The sequence below is a fragment of the Entelurus aequoreus genome, unplaced genomic scaffold (genome assembly GCF_033978785.1).
Source record: "Entelurus aequoreus isolate RoL-2023_Sb unplaced genomic scaffold, RoL_Eaeq_v1.1 HiC_scaffold_29, whole genome shotgun sequence".
Lineage (NCBI taxonomy): Eukaryota > Metazoa > Chordata > Actinopteri > Syngnathiformes > Syngnathidae > Entelurus > Entelurus aequoreus.
The window spans coordinates 1,068,653-1,084,825 of NW_026907961.1; the positions used below are offsets into that span (position 1 = coordinate 1,068,653).

Consider the following 16,173-nt stretch of genomic DNA (forward strand, 5'->3'; position numbering starts at 1 on the left):
GGCTGTTGTTTCCTCAGTCATTCCTCACTCAGCAAAGATTAAACGAGATGGACATAACACTGTGCTGCTACAAAAAAATGGCTCGCTGTTTTACTCGATGGAGGGAGTCAGAGAAGCTTCATCCATGAAAACCTTGTGAAGAGCCTGAACTTACCAGTAATAAGACAAGAGACACTCACTCTTCACACATTTGGCTCCTCTGTCCCCACAATGTCACAACGCAACACAGTGAAAGTCATATTGGATGAATGTCTGGGACAACCAGCAATAATTGAAATCGAGGCCTTAGAAACACCTCAGGTGTGCTCAGCTGTGATGAAAGTTCCCGGTGACCAGATTCAACATGAGCTCAAGAAAAAGGGACTACAACTAGCAGACTTCCCAGATAATGATGATGATTCTGAGCTATCTGTCCTGATAGGAGCAGACTACTATTGGCAAATTGTCTCAGGAAGAGTGGAGCGACTGACAGAGACATTAGTTGCACTAGAGAGCACATTTGGATGGTCTGTGCAGGGACCAGTGTGCATGTCAAGTGTCGCTGAGGCAACCTGCATGTTCATTCCACTGAAGAGGACACACTTGTTTCCAAGCAACTAAGTGCATTCTGGGAAATTGAGTCTCTGGGCATCACAAGTGAAAACACACAGAACCCAGCAGAAGAAAAGGCTCTGCAGATGTTTGAGAGAACAACAACTTTCAAAGATGGACGATATCACGTGGAGTTGCCATGGAAACCAGACAAAGCAGCGCTCCAAGACAACTACAGAGTTGCTAAAAAACGATTTGAAGGTCTGAAGAAAAGACTGAAGAAGGATGTTACATTCTACAGCAGATACAATGAAGTAGTGGAGGACTATTTACAGCAGAACATTGCAGAGGATGTGCCAAAAGACAACGCAAGTACAGACAACGTGAAATACTACTTACCTCACCACGCAGTACTCAGAGAAGACAAAGTGACCACAAAGCTGAGAGTGGTGTTTGATGCGTCGTCTCATGAAGATGGCAGTCCATCCCTCAATGACTGTCTGCTCACAGGACCAAACCTGAATCCAGATCTCCTCAGTGTCCTCATTAAATTCAGAAAAAATGAAATCGCCTTTATGTCAGACATAAAAAGGCTTTCTTGCAGATCTCCATAGTGGAGAAAGACAGAGATGCAGTGAGACTTCTGTGGCTCACAGGCCCACCAAGCGGAGAAGAGGATGGAGAGCTGCGTGTTCTGCGGATGACCAGAGTGGTGTTTGGGGCCTCCCCGAGTCCATTCCTACTCGCAGCTACAATCAGAAAACACCTGAAACAATATGAAACAAAACAACCACAGGTTAAAGAGACACTAAGAGAGTCACTTTACGTCGATGATTTCATTGCAAGCTCACACAGTGTTGAAGAGGCCTATCATGTGACAGCAACTGCAACCCAAATGCTGTCAACCGCAGGCATGGACCTCTGCAAGTGGATGACCAACTCTCATGAGCTGGAGAAGAAATGGAAGGAGGGCACAACAGACCACACACTGGCATCGGAGACACACGGAGCTGTGCTCAAGGTGTTGGGCCTAGTGTGGAGACCAAAAACAGATGACTTCCCCTTTGACCTCAAACCGCTATTGAGCATCTTAATCAATCAATCAATCAATGTTTATTTATATAGCCCTAAATCACAAGTGTCTCAAAGGGCTGTACAAGCCACAACGACATCCTCGGTACAGAGCCCACATACGGGCAAGGAAAACTCACCCCAGTGGGACGTCAATGTGAATGACTATGAGAAACCTTGGAGAGGACCGCATATGTGGGTAACCCCCCCCCCCCCCCCCCCCCCTCTAGGGGAGACCGAAAGCAATGGATTTCGAGTGGGCCTGACATAATATTGTGAAAGTCCAACACATCAGCGAAAGTCCAGTCCATAGTGGGGCCAGCAGGAACCATCCCGAGCGGAGACGGGTCAGCAGCGTAGAGATGTCCCCATCCGATGCACAGGCTAGCGGTCCACCCCGGGTTGGGAGCAGAGTAGAAAAGAAAAGAAAATAAACTGCAGATCAACTGGTCTAAAAAGGGAGTCTATTTAAAGGCTAGAGTATACAAATTAGTTTTAAGATGAGACTTAAATGCTTCTACTGAGGTAGCATCTCTAACTTTTACCGGGAGGGCATTCCATAGTATTGGAGCCCAAATAGAAAACGCTCTATAGCCCACAGACTTTTTTTGGGCTCTGAGAATCACTAATAAGCCGGAGTTCTTTGAACGCAGATTTCTTGCCGGGACATATGGTACAATACAATCGGCAAGATAGGCAGGAGCTTGACCGTGTAGTATTTTATACGTAAGTAGTAAAACCTTAAAGTCGCATCTTAGGTGCACAGGAAGCCAGTGCAGGTGAGCCAGTATAGGCGTAATATGATCAAACTTTCTTGTTTTTGTCAAAAGTCTAGCAGCCGCATTTTGTACCATCTGTAATATTTTAATGCTAGACATAGGGAGGCCCGAAAATAAAACGTTACAGTAATCGAGACGAGATGTAACAAACGCATGGATAATGATCTCAGCATCGTTTGTGGACAAAATGGAACGAATGTTAGCGATATTACGGAGATGAAAGAAGGCCGTTTTAGTAACACTCTTAATGTGTGATTCAAACGAGAGAGTTGGGTCGAAGATAATACCTAGATTCTTTACCGAGTCGCCTTCTTTAATTGTTTGGTTGTCAAATGTTAAGGTGGTATTATTAAATAGATGTCGGTGTTGAGCAGGACCGATAATCAGCATTTCCGTTTTCTTAGCGTTGAGTTGCAAAAAGTTAGCGGACATCCATTGTTTAATTTCATTAAGACACGCATCCAGCTGACTAAAATCCGGCGTGTTGGTCAGCTTTAGGGGCATGTAGAGTTGGGTGTCATCAGCATAACAGTGAAAGCTAACACCGTATTTGCGTATGATGTCACCTAGCGGCAGCATGTAAATACTAAAGAGTTCAGGGCCAAGAACCGAACCCTGGGGAACTCCGCACGTTACCTTAACATAGTCCGAGGTCACATTGTTATGGGAGACACACTGCATCCTGTCAGTAAGATAAGAGTTAAACCAAGACAAGGCTAAGTCTGACATCCCAATACGCGTTTTGATACGCTCTAATAAAATATTATGATCAACAGTATCGAAAGAGGCGCTAAGATCAAGAAGCAGCAACATAGATGACGCATCAGAATCCATCGTTAGCAATAGATCATTAGTCATTTTTGCGAGGGCTGTCTCCGTAGAGTGATTTGCCCTGAAACCGGATTGAAAAGGTTCACAGAGATTGTTAGACGCTAAGTGTTCATTTAGCTGCTGTGCGACAATTTTTTAGAGGATTTTCGAGATAAACGGAAGGTGGGACACCGGCCGGTAGTTTACCATGAGGTCAGGATCGAGGTTAGGTCTTTTGAGTTGAGGATGAATAACCGCTTTTTTGAATGCTAGGGGAACAGTGCCAGAGGAAAGTGATAAGTTTATAATATTTGACACTGATGGACCTAATAATACAAAAAGCTCCTTGATAAGTTTCCCAGGAATTGGGTCAAGTAAACATGTTGTTTGTTTTGTCCCATTTATACATTTTAACAATTCCTCCAATGTTATTTCATCAAAGAGAGAGAAACTATTTTGGAGGGCAGTGCCCGTCGTATATACAGTCGTATCTGTGTTAATAGAACCCAGTTGTAGCTGAGATGCATTGTGTTTAATCTCTTTTCTAATGACTTCAATTTTCTTATTAAAGAAATTCATAAAGTCATCTGCTGAGTGGGTGGAGCTACTGGGAGGAGTCCCTTGTTGGGTTAGCGATGCTAATGTACTAAACAAAAATTTAGGATCATTTTTGTTGAGGTGGATGAGATTTGAGTAATATTTATCTTTAGCTGAGGTAAGCATGCGTTTATAAGTTATTAAACTATCACACCATGCTTGATGGAAAACCTCAAGTTTAGTCGCACGCCATTTGCGTTCCAGCTTTCTACATGATCATTTCTGGGCTTTAGTTTCTTCTGTAAACCATGGGGTACGCCTTTTAGGGGCCCTTTTTAGCTTTAGTGGTGCTACACTATCAATGGTGTTGCGCAGGGCGTCGTTAAAGTTGTTAGTGAGGTTATCAATAGAGCCCACATAATTTGGGAATGGTGCCATTACCGAAGGCAGTAGGTCAGTAAGAGTCGTCGTTGTGGCAGCATTAATGTTGCGGCTGCTATAGTAGTTATTATTATTATTATTAGTTTGTTGACAATGAGTCAGAACTTCGAATTTTATAAGGTAATGATCGGACATTACTTTAGTGTACGGGAGTATCGTAACTTTGGAGGTGGTGACACCCCTGACAAGCACTAGATCTATCGTATTACTGTTGCGATGCGTGGGTTCATTTATTATTTCTGTAAGACCACAGCTATCAATTATAGTCTGGAGCGCCACGCATGGAGGGTCCGATGGGGTATTCATATGGATGTTAAAGTCTCCCATTATGATTATATTGTCGGCGTGCGTCACTAGATCAGCAACGAACTCTGAAAATTCATTGATAAAGTCCGAATAGGGCCCTGGAGGGCGGTAGATGACAGCCAGGTGCAGAGGCAGCGGTGTGACAAACCTCATAGTAAGCACCTCAAACGAGTTATATTTATTATTTAGGTTCGAGGTAAGGCTAAAGTTTTTGTTGTATATTAGTGCAACACCCCCACCCCTTTTAATGGGACGGGCAATTTGCGTTCCCGTATAGCCAGGAGGAGACGCCTCACCCAGTGCAAAAAATTTGTCTGGTTTGAGCCAGGTCTCGGCTAGACCAACGACATCAAGATTGTTGTCTCTAATGACTTCATTAACTAATAACGTTTTGGAAGACAATGATCTTATGTTTAAAACGCCCATTTTATAGGTAGTGGGCTGTTTTGAGGAGTTTTTGTTGAAAGTATCCGTAGCAGCAATATTAATAATGTTACGTTTATTATGCGTAGTGCACTTTAAATAATTTCGACCATATCTAGGAATTGATATGACAGGAATTTTTAGATTGTTTGCCACCTCAGTAAAATGCGTGTCCACCTCTGACGCAGAAAAAACATTATGTGAGTTGTATATTATTCTAAGAGAATTGCTATGTGTGCAGGGATTATCCAGCCTGGCACTGGCTAGTTATATCTTAACAGACTCCTTATTAGCGTTTCTTTGAGGATTAGCTTTTAGCTTTTTCGTTAGCCCCGCTAACAACAACGCCTTTAGCTTTGTTGTTAGCCCCGCCCGACATCCCCGCTTCTGCTTCCGAGCGCACCGCTTACGTCTCTTTCGTTGACGGTCTCCGCTGGTAGTGGACGCCGCTGCTTCAAAGGCCACTGCTGGATGTAGCTCGCGAAGAATTCCCAAGCTAGCGAGTAGGTCCACCGTACACGCATCTTTCAGCCCAAAATGGCCCGATCTCTCCACATCCAGAATCGTAAGTCGGTCGTAAGTGATCACGGAGTGAACACGCTGTGAGCCAGCCATGAAATTGACTGAATTGACGGGTATTTTTGCCAAATCGGTCTACACTTCCAAGAGCGCATGCAAGAAGCTGCCACCGTGAAGCGCCGCCATCTTGAATTTTAAAAGAAAAGAAGAACACAAAGAGAAGTATTCTGCACTCAGCTGCACGCGTCTATGACCCACTTGGGTTCCTGACACCTTTCACAGTCAGAATCAAGTGCATGTTTCAAGAAATGTGGGAGAGAGGACTCTCCTGGGACGAAGAGCTACCACCTGACCTGACTCAAGAATGGCAACAGTGGTGTTCAGAACTGCCCCAGCTACACCAGCTCGCCATACCAAGGTGGTATCGAACAGACATGCAGCCAGAAAATAAACATGCCCTAACACTACATGTGTTCTGCGACACAAGTGAAAGAGCCTACAGTGCTGCCGCCTACCTACAAGGTGAATCGGCAGATGGAGAACCTATAATGAGCCTAGTCGTTTCCAAATCCAGGGTGTCTCCTCTCAAGAAAATGACACTGCCACGCCTGGAGCTCATGGGAGCTGTGATTGGAGCGAGACTAGCCAACAACTTGATGATGACTCTAAAATTGGAACCAAATCAGATAAGAATGTGGACAGACTCTATGATTACACTGCATTGGATTTGCAGCTCAGCTCAGAAGTGGAAACAGTTTGTTGCAAACAGAGTGACCGAGATCCAGTCACTGACCAACCCTGAGAGGTGGTCACACATCCCAGGGAAGATAAATCCAGCTGACCTCCCCACAAGAGGACAAAGTGTTGAAGGTCTGATACTGAACCACCTATGGTGGAACGGGCCCAGCGTTTTGACATCAACTGATCAGTCAGAGGAGACTGAAAATGACAATGTTCCAGACAAGGTGAATGCAGAACTAAGGTCCAGCCAACAGATCACTGTGCAGCTCGCTGCAAATGACACAGACCCCACTGAACCAGTGTTAGAACTGGAAAGATACAGCAAGCTGAAAAGAGTCCTCAGAGTGACAGCCTGGATAAAGAGATTCATATCCAATGCTCAAACAAAAACAAAGAAAAAAGGAGAACTAACTGCTGACGAGTTCTTCGAGGCAGAAAAGTACTGGATCAAGACAACACAACAACAGAGTTTCAGCCAGGAGATAAAACAACTGAAAGTGGAAAAGGGCCTAAACCATGACTGCAAGATTAAAGAACTCAAACCTTTTCTGGATGAACACGAGCTGCTCAGTGTGGGAGGAAGGCTGCAGCAGTCCGAATTCACATACAGAGAGCAGCACCCATGGATTATGCCCAATAAACACAGATATTCAGAACTGCTGATACAGACCTGTCATGAAAAGATGATGCACTCAGGAGTGAGAGACACTCTCGTCCAAGTGAGGGAGAGATACTGGATCCTGCGTGCCAGGCAGCTAGTGAAGAGAACTGTGGCCAGCTGCACAGTTTGCAAAAGATTCAAGGCAAAGGCCGGACAGCAGATCACTGCGCCCTTGCCCAAAGACCGAATAACTGAATCCCCACCATTCGAAGTCACGGGTGTGGATTTTGCCGGACCACTTTATGTGAAAACAGATGATTCTGGGAAAAAGTCATACATCGCACTATTCATCTGTGCTGTTACCAGAGCAGTACACCTGGAACTGGTCTCAGATCAGTCAACAGAGACATTCCTGTTAGCGTTGAAAAGATTCATCTCCAGAAGAGGATTATGCAAAATAATCTACTCAGACAATGCCAGAACATTCTAGAGAGCTGATCAAGACCTGAAGGAGCTGTGGAAGGCTATCAAAGAACCCCAGCTGTTAGAGTTCTTCTCAGAAAAGGGCATCACCTGGAAGTTCATTGCAGAGCGAGCAGCCTGGTGGGTGGATTCTGGGAGAGGCTCGTCCGATCAGTAAAAACATGCCTGAAGAAAGTTCTAGGGAGAGCTTCACTCAACTTTGAAGAGATGTGCACAATACTGACAGAAGTGGAGGCGATCATAAACTCAAGGCCTCTGACATTTGTGCACAATGAAGTGGATGAACCACAGCCGCTGACCCCAGTCCACTTTCTGGTGGGAAAACGGCTGACCTCTCTGCAACCAAAGCCCTTCCCTGCTAACTTTCAGCACACAACTGCAAACAAGGCAGAGATCACTCGAAGATGGAAGTACAGACAGAGACCCACAACCAGCTTCTGGAACGCTTGGCGTAAGGATTACTTACTGGACTTGAAGTCAGCACACCGCTGTGACACACCGACACCCACCCCACTGAAAGTGGGTGACGTTGTACTCACTGGAGAGGACAACACCCCCAGACAAACCTGGAAACTGGGAAGAATCACAGAACTGTTTACCGGCCGAGATGGACTTGTCAGGTCGTGCATAGTCCGCACTCCCTCAGGGACTTTGCTAAGAAGACCTATTCAGTTACTGTACTGTCTTGAGATTTAGATGAACGTAGTTCATGGGGGGAGGATGTTGTAACTTATGGGTTATATAGTTCATGTGTAATGATCATTCCTAATTTGCATGTTTGATTTAATTGCTGATAAATTGATCTATTAATATTTACAGCTAAAAAGAGTTAAAAGGGAATTGATTTGAATTATACATGTATTTGATATTGATTATTTGAGAAACACTGCCATTGAATTGAGTTGTTTCTACTCAATAGCCTAACAAAGGGTAAACTAAAAGACTGCATGCTCCACAATGCATTGCGGCAAACCGGATGTTAGAAAGACCGGGAGCAGGTGCATTGTGGTTGTTGTGATGAGAATTAAGAGCCTACGGGTGATGAATGAATGACAGATAACAACATATAAGGATCGTTTTGTACCGTTTGTATCCCCATTTTTTTCTTATATAAAGTTAAACTTTATTACACATTTCGACGTCCTGTCCAATACTTTGACCGTAGTTAATCTACAGCTTATATTTGCCTATCCTATACATTCACTGAACATTAGATTGCGTGGAACATCAACGTTTAAAAATTAAAGATGAAAGTAATTGTTACTATATTTTATAATTTTTAATTATTTCACCTTTCAAGGTTTTCTTAAACCATAACAAAAAACTATGTCTTCAGCTCATCACTGAGCTTGTTCCACCATTTAACTCCTAAAACTGAAATACATTTGTATTTTATATTTGCTCTTACTTTACCTATTTCAAAAATCAATATTCCCGTAAATTATAGTTTTCTCCTCTTAATTGAAATAACCTAAGAATACAAGCTGGAAGGCTGTTGTTCTTTAATTTCCATTATTTGGTGAATCTTTTGCAATTTGTTCAATGAACAATGAAGACTGCAAAGAAGAAAGTTTTAGGTGGGATCGGTGTATTAGCGACGGACTACAGCAACACAACCAGGAGGACTTTGAGGTGGATAGCAGACGCGCTAGCCGCCGAACTCACCTTAACTTCCTCCGTCTCCGGGCCGCCGACCGCATCTGTGATCGGGTGAAGTCCTTCGTCGCACCGTCGATCGCTGGAACACAGGTGGGCACGGGTGTTGATGAGCAGATGAGGGCTGGCTGGCGTAGGTGGATAGCTAATGTTTTTAGCATAGCTCTGTGAGGTCCGGTTGCTAAGTTAGCTTCAATGGTGTCGTTAGCAACAGCATTGTTAACCTTCGCCAGGCTGGAAAGCATTAACCGTGTAGTTACAGGTCCATGGTTTACTAGTATTGTTGATTTTCTATCTATCCTTCCAGTCGAGGGGTTTATTTATTTTGTTTCTATATGCAGTTAAGCACGATGCTATCACGTTAGCTCCGTAGCTAAAGTGTTTCGCCGATGTATTGTCGTGGAGATAAAAGTCACTGTGAATGTCCATTTTGCGTTCTCGACTCTCATTTTCAAGAGGATATAGTATCCTAGGTGGTTTAAAATACAAATCCGTGATCCACAATAGAAAAAGGAGAGTGTGGAATCCAATGAGTCAGCTTGTACCAAAGTTACGGTCAGAGCTAAAAAAAGATATATCTTGCACTGCATTCTAGTCTTTACTCTAACGTTCCTCATCCACAAATCTTTCATCCTCGCTCAAATTAATGGGGTAATCGTCGCTTTCTCAGTCCGAATCAATCTCTAGCTGCATTGAAAACAATGGGGAAATGTGAGGAGCCTTTCAACCGTTGACGTCACGCTACTTCCGGTACAGGCAAGGCTTTTTTTATCAGCGACCAAAAGTTGCAACTTTATCGTCGATGTTCTCTACTAAATCCTTTCAGCAAAAATATGGCAATATCGCGAAATGATCAAGTATGACACATAGAATGGATCTGCTATCCCCGTTTAAATAAAAAAAATTAATTTCAGTAGGCCTTTAAATATGGAAAAATAAAAGAATAATATAACATATGCAGACATTTCTTATTCAGCATGTGTCTTACTTTATACAGAATAGCAATGGATTTGGATATTTTTCCCTTTATATATTCAATAGGCGGTTTCCAACATAATTTATGATCAATTATTATTCCCAAGAATTTAGCTCCATATACTCTATCAATTTCCACTTGATTCAATTTTAATTTTGCTTCACAATTTGTCCTTGCACCACTAAACACCATAAATTTAGTTTTCTTATCATTTAATAACTTATTAATATCAAACCATTTTTTTAGCTGAATCAACTCAACCTCTATTATCCTCAACACTTCCTTCAAGTCTTCTCCTGAACAATATACATTTGTATCATCTGCAAACATAATACATTTACATTTATTAAATACTGAACAAATATCATTTAAATAAAGTATAAATAACTTAGGTCCCAATACCGAGGCTTGTGGAACCCCACAAGTTACTCTTTTTGGCTGTGATTTAGTCTTATTAAATTCCACATATTGAGATCACCTCTTATGCCATAGTTTTCCAATTTACGGGGTTATTGAAGTAAGATGTGAGAAAAATGTCTGCTGTGGTTCGCCATATAATTTGGAATGTGCACTCACGCACACACACGACCTTGTGTGTGTGTGGTGCATTTGGGAGTGGAAGTTTGAAAATGAATATAATAAGAGTAAGTATTAAGTCGTTTAACTTTAAAATGTAGTCTAACATTTTTAGGTTGGAGTATTTTTATTTTTATTTGGACATTTGCAGTACACCATACATCTGGGTGGTGAGCTAAGATAAGATGATGGCATAACAGATAATAAATAAGGAGGCACACCAAATCTCAACAGCTTTCAGTTAGCTATAGACTTTTGATAGATAATGCGAGTAACTATAACCTTTACAACCGTTTGTTTTGAATATTGTTGAATAATAATGACAAATAAAAGCCCAGATTAATACCTATAATAAGAGTTGATATGTATAGCGTTATAAAGTGATATAAAATAGGTTACATGTTTAGAGGCTGAGGAAGAAGGAGAAAAAAAAGGGAGAGAAGTGTTGTTCGGCTTATCTCTTGGCACGCGGCCTTGTGTGTGTGTGTGTGACGCGCGCTATCGAAATGACTGGAGCCTAAAAACAGTGTGTGTGTGTGTGTGTGTGTGTGTTGTGACAAGACAAGCTCCGATTTGCAGCCAAAACATCATACAGGTGTGGCAAAGAACGCCCACAGCAGGACGCCCAGCAGGAGATACAAACAGGACATAAGTGTCAACGGACAATGTTATCAGTTCATGATTGACACTTGTGCCACACACTCATTGAAGCATCCCTTTGTGGTCGACCTGCACACACCTTGCCTGTTTGGTAATGACCTGCTTTACAAACTGTACCCTGACATTCAATATCCCACAGAAGGAACCTTCCTGTTGTTACCCGACAGCATGACATCAGCTGACATCTACTAGGTACACCTACTCCCGGGAAAGAGTGAAAGACAAGGACTGCTCCAACTGTTCTATCAGTGAAAGCCCTGGCTGACTGAGCTGCGTCCGTGTGTACCGCCAGCTGACCCGCCAAAATGTATGATCACCAATTAGACGACTCATAATAGGAGCCCTTTGACTCCTATATATATGTTGGAACTCAAGGTATGGCCGCTCATGTGAACTATCATTAAAACAACTAGCATGGTATAAGATGGACAATTGCTGTCCCACATTGTTCCCTTGCCCTCTGTCCCGCCTACGAAACAAAAGACTTAGGTCGAATGATGAAACAGGGCGTAGCTGCCGCTGATTGAACCGACACGCAAATACCACATTTTCAATTGTTTCGGTTGTCTGTTATAAACATAGCTATGGACTGCAATTTGGACACTCCTGCTGTAGGCTACGAAGAGCTAGCAGCTACACAACAGATGAGTTAAAACAGCACATTTAAGCATATCAAATAATTATAGTTGCTTAGTACATACACAAAGTCGCTTAGAGACAGAAGTCTGTAGAAAGTATTCAGTAACAAACGTGTCCGCATCATTAAACTTTCTACAACAGGAACCATACTGAACAAATCCAGCAGTTACTATCAGACTCTAATCTGGGGTACCTTTGTCTATCGGAGACATGGTTGAAACCTACAACACCTTTTGTTCTAATTAATGTCCCGGGGTACAAGATTTACAGAAAAGACAGATCAAGTGACAGAGGGGCGAGGAGTTAAGATTTATGTAAGGGAAAACATTAAAAGTGAACAAATAACCCTCCCAGTAGATCATCTTGAGTGTGTTGGAATTAAAATCACATTTTCCTCAGAAATGTATTTCAAGGTAATTGTAGCATACCGACCGCCCACGGCTGAAGACATTTTTCTCAATTCATTTTCAGACATCCTCAATCATTTTCAGACATCCTCAAACAGCACAGTATGAAAGAATTGATCGTTATGGGGGACTTTAATCTGGACTGGTTAAATAAGTCGCGTAGAAAGAAACTTAAGGATATTATAAACGGCTTCTACATGACACAAATGATAAGCAGCCCTAGTAGAAGTGCACATTCCTCCTGAACCTTACTGGATTTGGTATTTACTAATAAACCTGATCGCATAAAAAAAACAAAAACATACAAATTACTAACAGGCTTATCAGACCATAACATCACATTGATAACACGGAAGTTGTCAAGATTAGGCATCACAGCCAAAAAGGTACACAAAAGTGATTGCCCTTATCCCTAAAAAAAGACCAACAATTACTAGAGAATGAATTTAAAACTGTCACTAGCACTGAACATGCCTGTGATGACCTAATGACAAAAATCAAAGAGATCATCTGTAAATACACTAAAACAAAACCCAGAAAGAAAAGTGCTAAAATAAAAATATCTTGGATTGATGGAACAATTAGGATTCTGATGAAAAATCGGGACTCAGCTCTCAAAAGAGCAATTAAAACAGGTCTAAATACGGATCGTATGATTTTTAAAGTTACAATGCTTATGCGGAAGTCTAGGGCTGACTTTCACTTAGAATTAATCAAAGCTGCAAAAGGGAACATTAGACAGTTATGGAAAACCATTGACAAACTCACTGGAAGACAGCAAACAAGAAACAACACTATAACATTAAATATCAATGGCGCTACTATCACAGACAGTCTGGACATAAGTAATAATTTTAATGAACATTTCATCCAGTCTGTACAAACCCTGAATTAAAAAAAATCCCTCAAAATCAGTGCAAAGAATTGCCATGTATTCAGGATAGACTAATTTTAGAATTAACAAATGAAACAAAGGTAAACAGAATCCTCTCTGCATTATCAAACTCACGATCTAGAGATATATATGTTCTGGACACTTTCTTCCTAAAAATGTTTTAAGATAGTCTTACTGCTTCTATAACAACATTGATAAATACATCAATAACAGAAAACACTTTCCCTACCACGTTGAAAACTGCCACTGTCATCCACATCCATAAAGCAGGAAATAAACAAGACATCAACAACTACAGACCAATTGGCCTTCTCCCCGTTATATCCAAAGCAATAGAAAAATTAAAGTTAAAAAGTGGCTTTGGAGCAATCAAAGCTGCTCACATGGTCACTAAAGTGGGCATTATGTTTGACACATCAACTTAATGTGTATTGTATTTATCCATGAGAGTATTTTTGTTGTAAATTGTGAGGTGTGGCTGTTAAAATCATGGTTGTTTTTACAAATGATGACAGATGTGAACAAGAGCATGTATTGTCTTTGTGTGATGATGTAAATAAGGTGTGGTTGTATTGTATATTAAATATGTGTCCATTAAAGGGCATTTTATGACTTTTCTTAATTTGATTACATGCTATAATATGATTTTATTGTCATAATTTGAGTGCATGATTTTTGTATCCCTTTAATTTAGGTAGCCAGGGACTGCAGATGGAAAGTAGCTATTTAGCTATAATCTGGTACAGAACATATCTGTCTTTGAACTTAAAGGCCTACTGAAACCCACTATATATATATAGTATATATATATATATATATATATATATATATATATATATATATATATATATATATATATATATATATATATATACATACATACATACATACATATACATACATACATATGTATATATATATATATATATATATATATATATATATATATACATACATACATACATACATATACATACATACATATGTATATTTATATATATATTTACATACATACATACATACATATATATATATATATTTACATACATACATATGTATATATATATATACATATATATACACATACATATATACATATATATATATATATATATATATACATATATATACACATACATATATACATATATATATATATATATATATATATATATATATATATATATATATATATATATATATATATATATATATGTGTATATATATATATATACCGGCGGTGAGGGATGCCGTCAAGCTGAAGAAGGAGTCCTATCGGGTTCTTTTGGCTCATAGGACTCCTGAGGCAGCGGACAGGTACCGACAGGCCAAGCGGTGTGCGGCTTCAGCGGTCGCGGAGGCAAAAACTCGGACATGGGAGGAGTTCGGGGAAGCCATGGAAAACGACTTCCGGACGGCTTCGAAGTGATTCTGGACCACCATCCGCCGCCTCAGGAAGGGGAAGCAGTGCACTATCAACACCGTGTATAGTGAGGATGGTGTTCTGCTGACCTCGACTGCGGATGTTGTGGATCGGTGGAGGGAATACTTCGAAGACCTCCTCAATCCCACCAACACGTCTTCCTATGAGGAAGCAGTCCCTGGGGAATCTGTGGTGGGCTCTCCTATTTCTGGGGCTGAGGTTGCTGAGGTAGTTAAAAAGCTCCTCGGTGGCAGGGCCCCGGGGGTGGATGAGATCCGCCCGGAGTTCCTTAAGGCTCTGGATGCTGTGGGGCTGTCTTGGTTGACAAGACTCTGCAGCATCGCGTGGACATCGGGGGCGGTACCTCTGGATTGGCAGACCGGGGTGGTGGTTCCTCTCTTTAAAAAGGGGAACCGGAGGGTGTGTTCTAACTATCGGGGGATCACACTCCTCAGCCTTCCCGGTAAGGTCTATTCAGGTGTACTGGAGAGGAGGCTACGCCGGATAGTCGAACCTCGGATTCAGGAGGAACAGTGTGGTTTTCGTCCTGGTCGTGGAACTGTGGACCAGCTCTATACTCTCGGCAGGGTCCTTGAGGGTGCATGGGAGTTTGCCCAACCAGTCTACATGTGCTTTGTGGACTTGGAAAAGGCATTCGACCGTGTCTCTCGGGAAGTCCTGTGGGGAGTGCTCAGAGAGTATGGGGTATCGGACTGTCTGATTGTGGCGGTCCGCTCCCTGTATGATCAGTGTCAGAGCTTGGTCCGCATTGCCGGCAGTAAGTCGGACACGTTTCCAGTGAGGGTTGGACTCCGCCAAGGCTGCCCTTTGTCACCGATTCTGTTCATAACTTTTATGGACAGAATTCCTAGGCGCAGTCAAGGCGTTGAGGGGATCCGGTTTGGTGGCTGCGGGATTAGGTCTCTGCTTTTTGCAGATGATGTGGTCCTGATGGCTTCATCTGGCCAGGATCTTCAGCTCTCACTGGATCGGTTCGCAGCTGAGTGTGAAGCGACTGGGATGAGAATCAGCACCTCCAAGTCCGAGTCCATGGTTCTCGCCCGGAAAAGGGTGGAGTGCCATCTCCGGGTTGGGGAGGAGATCTTGCCCCAAGTGGAGGAGTTCAAGTACCTCGGAGTCTTGTTCACGAGTGAGGGAAGAGTGGTTCGTGAGATCGACAGGCGGATCGGTGCGGCGTCTTCAGTAATGCGGGCGCTGTATCGGTCCGTTGTGGTGAAGAAGGAGCTGAGCCGCAAGGCAAAGCTCTCAATTTACCGGTCGATCTACGTTCCCATCCTCACCTATGGTCATGAGCTTTGGGTTATGACCGAAAGGACAAGATCACGGGTACAAGCGGCCGAAATGAGTTTCCTCCGCCTGGTGGCGGGTCTCTCCCTTAGAGATAGGGTGAGAAGCTCTGTCATCCGGGAGGAGCTCAAAGTAAAGCCACTGCTCCTCCACATCGAGAGGAGCCAGATGAGGTGGTTCGGGCATCTGGTCAGGATGCCACCCGAACGCCTCCCTAGGGAGGTGTTTAGGGCACGTCCGACCGGTAGGAGGCCACGGGGAAGACCCAGGACACTTTGGGAAGACTATGTCTCCCGGCTGGCCTGGGAACGCCTCGGGATCCCCCGGGAAGAGCTAGACGAAGTGGCTGGGGAGAGGGAAGTCTGGGCTTCCCTGCTTAGGCTGCTGCCCC

At 42.6% G+C, this 16,173-nt stretch overlaps 1 protein-coding gene and 1 long non-coding RNA gene across 5 annotated transcripts in view; both read right to left on the reverse strand.

Moving 5' to 3' along the window:
• Nucleotides 1-16,173, reverse strand: part of LOC133645280 (general transcription and DNA repair factor IIH helicase subunit XPB) — a 66,716-nt gene that overhangs the window by 12,732 nt on the left and 37,811 nt on the right. The gene's annotated exons all lie outside the window — the stretch shown is intronic.
• Nucleotides 806-7,720, reverse strand: LOC133645275 (uncharacterized). The gene is made up of 3 exons (XR_009824943.1): nt 7,709-7,720; nt 1,173-1,280; nt 806-1,073 (listed from the first exon to the last, which is right to left on the reverse strand). It is a non-coding gene; the product is annotated as an uncharacterized LOC133645275 (long non-coding RNA).